Source organism: Pseudopodoces humilis, chromosome 11 (assembly GCF_049639895.1).
Source record: "Pseudopodoces humilis isolate 2021_Gansu_Grassland_sample_001 chromosome 11, ASM4963989v1, whole genome shotgun sequence".
NCBI classification, from domain to species: Eukaryota; Metazoa; Chordata; class Aves; order Passeriformes; family Paridae; genus Pseudopodoces; species Pseudopodoces humilis.
The window spans coordinates 24,974,244-24,986,967 of NC_142210.1; the positions used below are offsets into that span (position 1 = coordinate 24,974,244).

Consider the following 12,724-nt stretch of genomic DNA (forward strand, 5'->3'; position numbering starts at 1 on the left):
TTGACCAGTCCCCAAACACCCTGGTATTGGACAACCTCTATGACAAATCAGTTACACGATTAACTCGATTTGAATCAACTCTGTACCTCACCCCAAATGAGGTGGTGCACAAAGGGACCACCTGTTTGAAACCCTGCTCTGACATACACTAGTCACTGAATCCATCTTTCTTTGCTTTTTAATATTTTTAAGTGTTCCTTCATTTTAGTCTACATTTTTCTTAATAAATTTATTTTCAATATCGAAAGAGGTGCTTCTACTAAGACTGTTTCTACTGTTGTGCTGAAGCCGTGGAGGAATTCAGGTGAAGATCTCCTTTTAAGTAAGCTTTTAAGTGTATTCCAAACACTGAAAACCACATTGTCCTTCAGAAGCAGCTGACCAGCGACATTAGTCAGTGCTGCTCTGTGCTCCACCACCGTCTGTTCGCAAGAGCTGGAAATGCTCCGTGGACAGTACGGGATGCAACAGGGCAGACAATGAACACAGACTCTTGTGTCCACCTAGTTGTGTGGGGATACATTTGTACACAGGTTTATTTTAAACAGTAGATAAGTCTATGGCTACAAATACAAAACTAGCTTTTCAGGTGGCAGCTTTTAGGGAGCTGGCAGTGAATCACAGCTTGCTTCTGTGGCCAACACCTGCTTGTTGATGACGGAAAGGCACAACCAGATAATGCTGCTACTGCAGGACAAGTCTGATCAGCGCAGCCCTGCACTCACTCAGGGAACAAAGCACCCATGCACAGACACCTCCTGGTGTCTGCCAAGCACCCACATGGATGCTCTGTGTTTGTCCAGTGCTCCGTCCTGTAGTCGTGATCTTCTGAACCTGAGCAATATTCACGCTCTCAGATGCTGACTATTCCCAAGGGAAAGTGTTGAGAACCATTCTCGCTCAAAGATTGTTTGTGTAAATAAGGAATTACTTCCCCAAAACAAGGCACAGATGTTCTGAGCGTGTTTTTCTCTCTTATCCCACCAGTAGGACGAGATGGGTGTTATTCCTTCTACCAATCAGGGTGACCTGTTGGGAGAAGCTTTTAAAAGGGTTGACAAGACCCCGCAATAAAGGCTTTTGCCTCACGAAAAGTAACTGTGTTAACCCACAGGGCTGGTCTTTGGGGAGAACCCACAGCCTCTGGAAGCACAAATAATCACCAGAGATCGCTGCTGTTGGTCCTGCAGGTGCCAGGCTGATCAGAGCAAACAGCTGACTGAAAGGTGCTTTACTTTGACCTAGCAGACTAGTAAACTGTGGTTGAAACTACTCAAAGGTAGAAAATAGATAGACAAAGCCAACTAAAACCAAGTTATCTTTTCTTATGTAAAGCATCAGTTGTTCCCACTCACATGGCTGACAACTGCTGGCCTGTCTCTCTAAGCAGGGACTATTACAGAGGCTCTCCAGAACCTGCCTGGCAAACTGGAGCTTTGGGGTTGTGCAAACTGACTCACACTTGAGAGTGAGCAGAGATCTGTTCTGCTGTTTTGACAGTGGAAATAAAGCAAAGCTTCACAAGTAAAGATGTTATGGGCCAAAGTCCACACATGACATTAGCAAGTGGACCACGTGCCAGCCTGGGAGGAACATCGCTGCTGCACAGCAGAGCCCCAGGGCTCCTCTTCCCTCTTCCAACAGCCTCTCCGTGCCAGCACAGCCCCATGGCAGGGCAGGACGGGTTCTGTGGCAGGGCAGGAGGGCTCTGCTGCCAGGAGGAATGGCAGCACTGGGACTTTCTCCATACTGAGAGGTGAAACAACTCTACATCAATTGGTGTAATGCATTTCTATACACTTCTGTTACAGAAGTGTACAGTGTCTCCTGTGCTGTCCAAGGACCCAAGCTGTTGTTGAGATGCAGATTCAAATTAACTCAAGGTAAAAATTAGTATCAGTCACTGCTTTACAATTCAAATTCATGTGAAGAAGCCAAACTCTAAATGCAAAATCAGATCAACCCAGATTCACAACCAGATCTTGCACATAAACAAAGCAAGCTTGCTCAATCATGGATTCGTGCCACTTTCAGTGTTTTTCTAGTCTTGCCATGCTCATCCTGAGCTATGGACCCAGGGGAGCAATGTGCCTGATGCTCTACAATCACACACATACTGTGGTGTTTCCCTTGTGTTTCTGCTCTCTCTCCCCACAAGTACAAGGGTGTTGCACATGCAGTGTTTGGAATAGCCCTACCTGCTTCAGGGCTTCACCTCACAGCTGTCTCTGGTTTACAGCACTGCCAGGCTACAACTATCCCACCTGTATTTGTCACGCCAAGAGTCTATCTCAAATGGAACTATTTGGACTTGTGAAAAACAAAACAGGTAGTTTTAAAAACAGGGAATAAGATGGTGCTTTAATTAGATGAACATTAACCACGACAGCTTCAGCAGAAGGTTTGGCAGATGAGGAACCAGCAAGCCACAGAGGAACAAAACCCAGAGAGAAGTACTGTGGAACAATAATACTGTACACACAATGCAAAGTCTGCCTCAAGGAATTATGTCAGAACAAGGTGAAATATTTCACTGGGACTAATACTTCCCATTTAATTTATTTTTATAAATCAATCTGCATAATGTATGCTGGCATCCTTTATGCTTCAATTTTGCTTACAGTAATAAAACTAACTGCAGATCATCCTTGGCTGTATGTTATTTTTATACCCAGGAGCACAGAGTTATAGAAGCTTGGCAGGACAGATCTGACTAAGAGAGAGAAAAAAGCATTGTACTTCCCAAACATAGCAGAACAAGCCTGTTTTTAAAGCAGTAGGATGAAAATGATTCAGCCTACAGTTAAAATTAGAGGTATGATGAGATTGAGACTGCAAGAGAAGTACTGAATTAAATGTGTTTTTACTTGACTCCAACAAGCTTTCTTTATTAGTCTCTGGTAAATGTAATACTAGCAACTTTAAAAGTCTGTGAAACATTCAAGTCCACAAGGTGTTTCATGGAGCAAATGCCATCTGCCATCGTCACCACTGCAGGAAAGGCAGCGGTGACAGAACACAGGAGCCGCAGGTGCCACGGGTCTGCTCCCCGTGACTTTCCAGCCACTCATCCCGGGCTCCGGTGCTGCCGTGGGAGGACAGGCAAGGCAACACAGAAGGAGAAGTGGCAGCACTGGCACACACGTTCCTGCTGGCTCCTGCCCAAAGCCTTTGCAGCCGCCTTTGCCTCCTCCAGCCCAGTTATGGGAATGGCCCTGATGGTTTCCCCAAGGCCTCCTCTCCCTCCCAGCATCCATTCCCAGCTTTGTGGGGAGAGGCCATGGGCAGCCACAGCCCCATCTCCCATCCCTGCAGCAGCAGCCCTGGTGCTCAACAACCAGAGCCTTGCTCAGGCCAAACACTGACACCCTGCACAGCCATGAGGCACCTGGCCCAAGGCCACCCTGACACCGTTTTCTGTATCTTCTGCTGCTTCCTTGTGCTCAAGAGACAGACACACTGTACTTCTGGAGTCTCTTATAATGAATAATTACTGAACCTCAGCCCAAATGATGTGTATGTGTATGTGTATGTGTATGTGTATGTGTATATTTTTAATATACATAAAGAAATATAAATGCCACAAACATTTTGAATGCTAAATGAAAAAGCCATCATTAACTGGAAGAGTTCACTAATCCAAATAACCAAATCAAGATATTCCCATTCCCCTCCTCCCAGATACACTATTTACAGCCATCAGGAATGTGTCACTGTTCAGCATTCCGACCCACTGCCTCCGCAGGCTTTTCCTTTCTCCAGCAGGAAATCCTCCAGCTGGTCCTACTTTGTTCTGTAGCACATTTTAAATTCAGCTTCTTTGCATCAATTGAATGTAGGTACACGCAGGCATTTGGTACCTGCGTGTGGGTGTTCCTCCTGCTGAGATTTCCTTACTTTCCATTTCCTTATGAGCAAATTAAAAGAAAAAAAAAAGAGTAATTCCTTCAGTGATTTTTCTGCCTTTCTGCAATACACATACACACACAATTCTTAAAGAAATGTAGAAAACAATAGCCACTGAAGGACTCTGCATCTGCCAACTTGGATTGACCAAGTCCTGCCTAACTTTATGTTGAACGGTTTGCTCAAATAAGTGTTGCAGATTTCTCCTTAACAGAAACATTTTTGATTTCCCCAAGCCTTTATGCTTAGAAGCAAAATTATTTGCAGGTTGGTGTCATATAACACCATGGGCCAAATGTTACCTGGACATGGATTCCATGGAAACTTCAGCAAATGCATATTGTGTCTCTCCCAAGTATTCTTGGGGAAGCGCCATGCCCGTGATGGGCATTGGGCTTGCAGGGGAAAGGGGCTTGATTCCAAGGGCAGAGGGCCTCAGGTTCTGTTGCAGGGACAGAAAGGAGGCACAGATTATGGGTGAGCTGGAAAACAAAACCCTCAGTTTGGCTGTGGGTAGAGCTCGAGGGGCTGAATCATCCTTGTTTCAGAAGCAGTACCCTTAGCCAGGGGCTAAAAGAAGCAAAAGAGGGAGTAAGGTAGGACACTTGCTAGGCAGAGTATCCTCAGTAGTGTTTGGTTTGGTTTGGTTTGGTTTGGTTTGGTTTGGTTTGGTTTGGTTTGGTTTGGTTTGGTTTGGTTGGGTTTGGTTGGGTTGGATTTGGTTTGGTTTGGTTTGGTTTGGTTTGGTTTGGTTTGGTTTGGTTGGGTTTGGTTGGGTTGGGTTTGGTTTGGTTTGGTTTGTTTTGGTTTGGTTTGGTTTGGTTGGGTTTGGCTGGGTTTGGTTTGGTTGGGTTGGATTTGGTTTGGTTTGGTTTGGTTGGGTTTGGTTGGGTTTGGTTGGGTTGGATTTGGTTTGGTTTGGTTTGGTTGGATTTGGTTTGGTTTGGTTGGGTTTGGTTTGGTTTGGTTTGGGTTTGGTTTGGTTTGTTTTGGTTTGGTTTGGTTTGGTTTTTTTGGTTTGGTTTGGTTTGGTTTGGTTGGGTTTGGTTTGGTTTGGTTTGGTTTGGTTTGGGTTTGGTTTGGTTTGGTTTGGTTTGGTTTGTTTTGGTTTGGTTTGGGATTGGTTTGTTTTGGTTTGGGTTTGGTTTGGTTTGGTTGGATTTGGTTTGGTTTGGTTTGGTTTGGTTTGGTTGGGTTTGGTTGGATTTGGTTTGGTTTGGTTTGGTTTGGGTTTGGTTTGGTTTGGGTTTGGTTTGGTTTGGTTTGGTTTGGTTTGGGTTTGGTTTGGTTTGGTTTGGTTTGGTTTGGTTTGGGTTTGGTTTGGTTTGGTTTGGTTTGGTTGGGTTTGGTTGGATTTGGTTTGGTTTGGTTTGGTTTGGGTTTGGTTTGGTTTGGGTTTGGTTTGGTTTGGTTTGGTTTGGTTTGGGTTTGGTTTGGTTTGGTTGGGTTTGGTTTGGTTTGGTTGGGTTTGGTTTGGTTTGGTTGGATTTGGTTTGGTTTGGTTTGGTTTGGGTTTGGTTTGGTTTGGTTGGGTTTGGTTTGGTTTGGTTGGATTTGGTTTGGTTTGGTTGGGTTTGTTGTGAGTTTTTTGATGCTCGACATCTATTACCACTACATAGCAGAACCTGTGACAATACAGAGAATATAATTGCTTTGCTCTAAGAACATGAGCCACCTTTTCACCAAACCAGAATGGACGTGTTGGGTTGTTTTAATTCCAGGTCTAGTTGGGCATGTCTTATCTCTGGCTCCAAAAAATGATAATTTTACATAATGAAGGCAGCCAGTTGTCTTGTAGGTAACCAAACACTATTCCCATGACAGGACAGGGTTGCTGGCAAGATGTGGTATCAGTACAGGGAAACTTAGCACTGCCAGCTGAACAGATCTGTCAAATTTCTTTCTGCAAAATGTTATGTCTACAACTACTAGAAATAGCACAACTGAGTGATAAAACTTTAACAAGTGTGAAAAAATATTTGCTTTATTTTCAAGTCTGTTTTCCTTGTGAAACTGACAGCATTTTGTTTTCTCAAAGTCACGTTTCCTGTGCCCAAAGACTGCACCTTTCCACCCCCTACACCTGTGTTCCCATAAACAGCAGCAGTGATTAAACAGATTCTGCAGCAGCTTGTACAGGACTGAGAAGGCAACCTAGTTGGACACTTTCATCTAAAAAGAAATAGGAATAAAATTACCTTATATATAAAGAATGTTGCCCTTAAAACACTGAAATGCTCTGCAATGTCTTCTTGATGAGGCCTGGCCCTACAAAGAGTGAAAGCATTTTCATATTGCCAGAACCCTCCTTCCATGAATAGGCACTGATTTCATGTACTACTTTAGGATCAGGTCTTAGAGGACACTATTTTTAACTATATGAAGAACAAACAAGTCTAAACCACCTTAACCCTCCAGCTGAGGCTACACATACTTTAAAGCCATTCTAATATATGTATAATTAATGTGTATATTACTCAGCAAATGGTAAACAGCAAGTGTTGCAATAACTCTCATGTCACTAATTTTAATACTGTACCAAAATATGCTACTGTAAGTTAACTACTACATTATGGAGTGTCATAAATAATTAAAACTAAAATTATAACTGGCAAAATGAATGAAGCAAGAACATTTTGTAACCCAGTGTTCTTCCTACTCGAGTTCATAATTTTCTAATTTGAGTAAAACACTACATCTGATTCTGTCTGAGCACAAAAAGGAATTTGTTCATATAATTTACTAATTTGGAAAGTAGCTTGTTTGGAAAGAAATCTAAACATTAAAACCTCCACATAAGCCATTCTACGATCTGTCTACATGCCACACAACACAAACTGCTCTTTTGTCATCGTTCCCAGGTCCCAAGGTGAAGCCAAAGGAAGCACATCACAGCGAGAGTCACCCAGCAGAAACTGCTGCTGATGGTGGGACATCAAGCCCCAAGAAGGAACCCATCCTACCTGATCTCAGAGGATGCAGGAGAGAGATGGGCTTCTCCAGGTACCCCAGCTGACACAGCTTGAGTGAGCAGGACCTCTCTGTCTCCCACAGCAACAGCTGCTGTACAGCACCATGGGCAAGGACAGCTGCTGAACGCGGGGCAGAGGCAGGAGAAACAGGTTCTGCTTTGGTACATGAAGTTGGAGTGCATCAGCTTTTGACATCTAGGGGTGAGAACAGACACGTGAACAGCACAGGAGTGACATCACTGTATCTTTTACAGGAATTTTTAAAGAAGACCAAATTTTATGCGAGTTGGGAGAACTTGCTGCTCCATTACTTCAATCAATAGCAAGTGTCAAACTGTTTTTGCAGAAGTCTTCTATTGTTCTGTATTGTTTTGCTTTTTAATTTTCATTCTTTGGTTTCACTGAAATAATGGGTCTCTTTTTTTAGACAGACATAAAAGAGGCTGTCAGACAATGTCTGCTGCTTCCTTGTCTCCAGGTGGATTCCATATTCTGCTCCTTCATTCCTCTCACCTTCCTGCTCTGTCTTCTCTGAAGTACCATGGAAGCTTCCACTTGCCCATTTTTTTTTTTAATTTTTAATTTGTTGTGTTTATTTACTGGACAAAAAACTACATCAATCAACTGTTTATGCTGCCTTGACTTTGACTGGAACAGAGCACAACCCCTACCAACACAGCAGAGCTGGACCTTGTGTGGCATCCTGACCATGCCACCCCACACCCCTCCAGAGCAGTGGGAAAAATGCTGAGGGATGGTGAACTCAGGATGAACTCTCAGGGAGAAACCCCTGTGGAGTTTGAGCTCTGGCCTTGTTTCTGTAGCCTCCAAGAAGGGGGTTCCTACATGTCTGGAGCCCATCATGGCACAGAAGGATCCTCAGTGGCTTGGGCAGGCCCATGGGCAACCTTGGGCTGCTGGCTGGCTGGTGGGCTGCACCCATTGCCCCACAGAGGGACAGGGGAGAGGCAGAAGGGAAAAGCTTCGTCTCTGCCTAAGCCTGACTTGTGCAGTTACACCACAGATGGAAATCCCTGGGGACAACAATCCCCCTGCTCCACAGGGTCAGGCAGCTCCCCCTGGCACAGCAGGGTGGGTACAGCACTGACAGTGTCCCAGGGGAGAAGCTTATTTAGAACCGACAGTGGCAAAAAAGGATCCTCCACCCATCTGTCCTGCCCACCCTGGCTATGGCACCCTCCCTGGGAGGCTGAGCAGGGACACAGCCTGTTCCCAGTACAGATGGCCCACAGGCCACCCCAGGGAGTCTCAGGAGCATGTGAGGAGCTTCATCAGGCACTGGGGGATGCTGGAGAGAATGGGATGCTCCTGCAGGGAGGCACTTCCCCAGGAGATCTTGAGTTCTGGACAAAGTTGTGTAGCTGAGATTGTAGTACCACTCTGCCGTGGACAAGGACACCAGGGGGTTGTGCTGGGTATAAGCAAGGACAGTTTCTAGTGCTCAGTTTTTTATAATAATGATGGATTAATCCTGTTCTTGCTAATCTGCCAGGACAGAACAGCTGACATGAGACTCCTCCAAGCTGCAATGGGTGTCCTCAGCTGCAGGAGCCAGCAGTTGTTAAGCACACAGTTAACTCCCACAGACCAACTATTTCCTTCTTTTTTTTTTAGTAACCATTTCTTTAGGCAAGTGTCTCCTGGTATTTTAAAAATTCGTTTTAATCAATTTAAAATTAATAACAAACCAGCAAAATCCTTAGGGCCTGAAAGCTCCAATCTCTGGCACGCTGGAAGTGATGAGTCAGCTGCAGCGTGGTGGCCGTGGAGCAGCTGAGGGCCACCCATGGGAGCTGCACACGCTGAATTAGGTCACTTGCTTTGCTATTCATGGAACCGTGGCTGTCCCTGCCATTCTGAGGAAAACTGCTGCACTCCAAGGGCACTGCCACAGCCCTTTGCTGCTGCTGCTGCTGCCATGGCTCTGTCCTGTGTTCTTTCCAGGTGGGAGCCTTTCCAAGAGGAGGGAAAGGACAGTGGCTGCAGGGTACAGCACACCCAGAGTCCTGTCCCACTCCCTGGTGTCTGCATGGTGTCTCCTCAGGCTCCTGCCCTGGTCACTAACACGTGCTGTGCTCGGGCCAGGAACGGGAACCAGCAGTGCCCAGAGCCAGACCTGTGTCTCCAGCCTCTCCCCAGAGCACGGCTCCCAGCCAGGCCCAGCCCACACACGTTCCCTGGGATCTGGAGCAGACCCCTGCACCCCCTCACCGATCACCTGTGTCTAACAGCAATGCCATGGTCCCAACAGGCAGCTCCTGTGGCAGCTCCCTGCAAAGCGCTGGGTGGGAGTTACCCACAGCACAGGCTTGCCTTGCTCCTGGCTGCTTTTCCCATGCCAGTCATTCTGGAACTAGCTCAAGCACAAGTGTTTTGTGACCTAGGGACACAAAGAGAACAGCCACCAGAGGCTGCAGAGCCAGACTCACTTGAGTCCAACGCCTGCTCTGGCAAATGTTCTCTTCCTCACGACAGCCCTCGGAAGGGTCCGGTCACTTCAGGGACTGTCACTTCAGGACACCTTCAGGAATGGTGAGGCTCCAGCATTCTTGTTTACCAGCTGCCTGAACTCCCAAGTGCCCTTGTTTCTTCAACTACAGTCTCCAGAGATCCAGAAAAAGATCTGCTGAACACCCTGGGAAGCACATCTGCTGCTGCAGGACAGCCCAGTGCCCATGTCCTGCTTAAGCCTCTCATATTCAAGGAGTGGTTTTGTCCCTGCCAGAGGGGTGCAACATGACAAAATGACTGCCTGCTCACCTATTCATATTCAGCTGTGGCAGAGATGAAAGATTTTGGCTCACATGCTCATTTGTTCACCAAAGAGAAATCAAAATGAACTAAAATGGTTGAACATTTTGCAAATTAGTAAGTATTGAAGCTCCACTTCTCTGGAAGGCTGCAGAGTGACAGATGTAGTGCAATGGCAAATGATAGAATAGCTCCCTAAAGTTTAGGTGTGAGATTTCAAAAAGACCTTCCTCTAATGTCCCAGAGGAGCATAGCAGGCATTCCTGAGGCAAATAACAGCTTTATTTAAAAAAAAAAAAATAAGCAGAGCTTTCTCCAGGAGAACACAATGACAATTTCTGTGCAATCTCTGCAGGACATGTCTAAAGGCACCTCACAAATGCTCCCTGCCCCGCTAAGGCCTTCTGGGCACCCCACCTGCCCCTGTCCTCCTGCTGCTCAGCACAAAGCCTCTGAAGAAATCTGAAATTCAAAGTCAGATTTTGTAGTGAAGCAACTAAACAATATTCAGGGTTTTAACGACAAAATCTGTTATGAGTGTCACCATTTTGGTTCACAACTTCAGTTTCTTTTATGACTACTTCAGTGCTTGAACAAAAGTTTTGACTAAACCAGTCTCTTGCTGATAAGATCACAGGCACCCAAGAACAAAATTAAATCTACTTCCAGTTTCTTCTGTGTAAGGAAAAGATGGTCTTAAATTTCTGATATGTGTGTGTGGCCTGTGAGACACGGTGCTTGCTAAATGAAAAGTATGAACACTACATTTTCAAAGCTCAATTTGTTCAATATTTTCAAGGGTAACACATGGAGGAAAAATGAAGTGACTTAGATGATTCTGAAATGCTATCTTTGGTAGCAAAAAGTGAAAATACAAACGTATTCTTGCATGAACATGGCATACAGAAAGGGTGGTCATCCCCACCACATCCTGAAATATAACCAGGTACTTTGTTCAGAAATGGCATTACCTTTATTCAGCACAGCTCAGGCATTAGCTTAAATCTGCAGCACATTTCCAGTATATTTAACTTACAGTAACTCCCACTGTGAACCTGAGAGTACATCAAAGGGTGCTAATGATTACAATGCATGTACTAGATCGAGCAGAATCTGCGGTAATATTTAAATTTTCATTTAGATTAAACTATGATTTACACCACTCTGCAAAAAAACAGGGAAAGAGCTGCTGTGGGTGTAGCAGCAGGCACAGGTATCTTCAGGTACTCTTCCCTATTTTTATCTTGTTGAATTTAACAGACTTCCAAGTGCAAGTAGATTGAAGCTCCATCTAGTGCCAGGGGCCGGGAAGTTGCTGGGAGATTTTCACTCCAAAGCCAGCAAACATTGTCAGAGAAGTCCGGAGGAGCAGCAGCCAGCCTGGCATCCCCATCCCACCCTGCCAAACCCTGCGGAATTGCTCTCACAGTGTGTAAAGGCTTCACTGAAAAGCTGCAGAGGCACCTGAAACATGAACCACCTTCTGCAGGGCTCCTCTCCTCGGATCCAGGGGTGCATCCCAACTCACCCTGCTAACCTCTGTCCAAAACCAGGGCATCAATGCTTCTGAAATACCCTTGCTGTTTAATACGTGGCTTAAGCACTTGCTAAGTACTACTACTACTAATGGTAGCACAGAAAATGGGTGGCTATTGCCAACACACAAAATAGTCCAGCTGGTGGGAACGGTCCCTTCCTCTCTTTTTCCGCCTTTTTTTTGCAATGGCAAGTGCTAGAACTGCAGCTGTTTCCAGCTCTGTAGCAAAGCCATGCTGCATGTCCCAGCTCCTATAAGCTCACACTACTGTAACCTAAACGAGGAGGAGTTTGTGTAGCAGGGGACAGCTGTTCAGATGGTTTAGTCAAAGCAGTCATCTTGGAAGTTTTTTCTACACGCAGAAGTCATGTTTCTTCATTTAAGAAAAGTGGTCTTCATTGCACATTTTAGATTTGAGCTTCTAAGAAAACTGAAATGGGAGGAATCCCTTCACTGTCCTAGCTAAACACAGCCCACCTGAGTCATAAAGCTTTAAAAAGCACTATGCCAACTGGACACAGAGTACAGACAAACTGTATTAGATGCATCTGTCCCACATTTGTCTTCACACAAGCCGAGCACACACTGGGAACTCCAGCACTGAGAGCCCAGGGGAGCAGCAGAGCGAGTGAGACCTGCAGGCACTGCAGTCCTGAATGATGAGCTGCTGCAAGCGCCACTGGTGCCTGAGGATGTCAGCAACACAGGCAGCTGAGGATGGAGAGCTACACAGCAGATGACTGGACTCTTCTTCTCAGTCCCACCACCACAACTCTGCTTGCAGCCGTGTAAAGGCTGAGAGTGAGAACTCGGCGCCTGCCCGAGATCCGACATTTCCCCCACAGCCGCTTGTCGTGTGTGACAGTGCTGGGGACAGCCCAGCCATGGCATGGGGGTACAAGCAAGATCATTACGGCCTCTTGAAGCACCACCAGATGGAGAAGTGGTGCTGAAGGAGCTGCCCCAGCTCCACCAGCCTCGGCACTGACTCTGCTCCTCAAGCCTGCCACACGCTCCCCTTCCACAATGAACACTTTGGCTGAGAGACAGGATGCTTTATTGTATTTTGAGGGGTACTTTGAAAGAAGAGAAGCCATTCTAAATTAAACCACATCATTCTTAGGCTACTTTCCCTTTTACTCATTTCTACTTTTCCCCATTCCTCCCATTTTTATATTTTTATATTCTTAATATTTCCACTCGTGGCAGAGTGGCTGCTCTAGAGCTGTAGGGTATTAGCCTTTCAGACTGAATACACCTCTTCTAAGAGCGCATAGACAACTTTGAGCAGAACAATTTTCATATACTTTGTTCCTCAAAAATGTGACATTTATTTGAGTGGATGCACTTGAGAGAAAAGCACTACACCTATTGCAGGAATAATTCTCTCCATGATGGAACTAAGTGGTACTTCAACTACCAAAAATTCGCACAAAAATATTCTAAATATTAAATACACACTGGCTCTTCTTTGACTAGCCAACAGCAGGCAAGCTGACTGCTGCTTGTAGCTAGGATCAAGTTTTTGTGGCTAAAG

The 12,724-nt window shown here is 45.5% G+C and overlaps 1 long non-coding RNA gene across 5 annotated transcripts in view; it reads right to left on the minus strand.

Moving 5' to 3' along the window:
- The window catches only part of LOC102113125 (uncharacterized), a 38,088-nt gene that overhangs the window by 19,663 nt on the left and 5,701 nt on the right, over positions 1-12,724 (minus strand). Inside the window, exons 1-2 of one of the 5 annotated variants that reach the window (XR_015773469.1) lie at positions 6,870-7,059; positions 6,105-6,174 (exon numbers count right to left, since the gene is read on the minus strand). The exons of 3 other annotated variants lie outside the window; for them this stretch is intronic. This is a non-coding gene — a long non-coding RNA (uncharacterized LOC102113125). Of the gene's footprint in view, positions 1-6,104; positions 6,175-6,869; positions 7,060-12,724 lie in introns of those variants that run through there. One more of the 5 variants, XR_015773471.1, reaches the window with a different exon arrangement.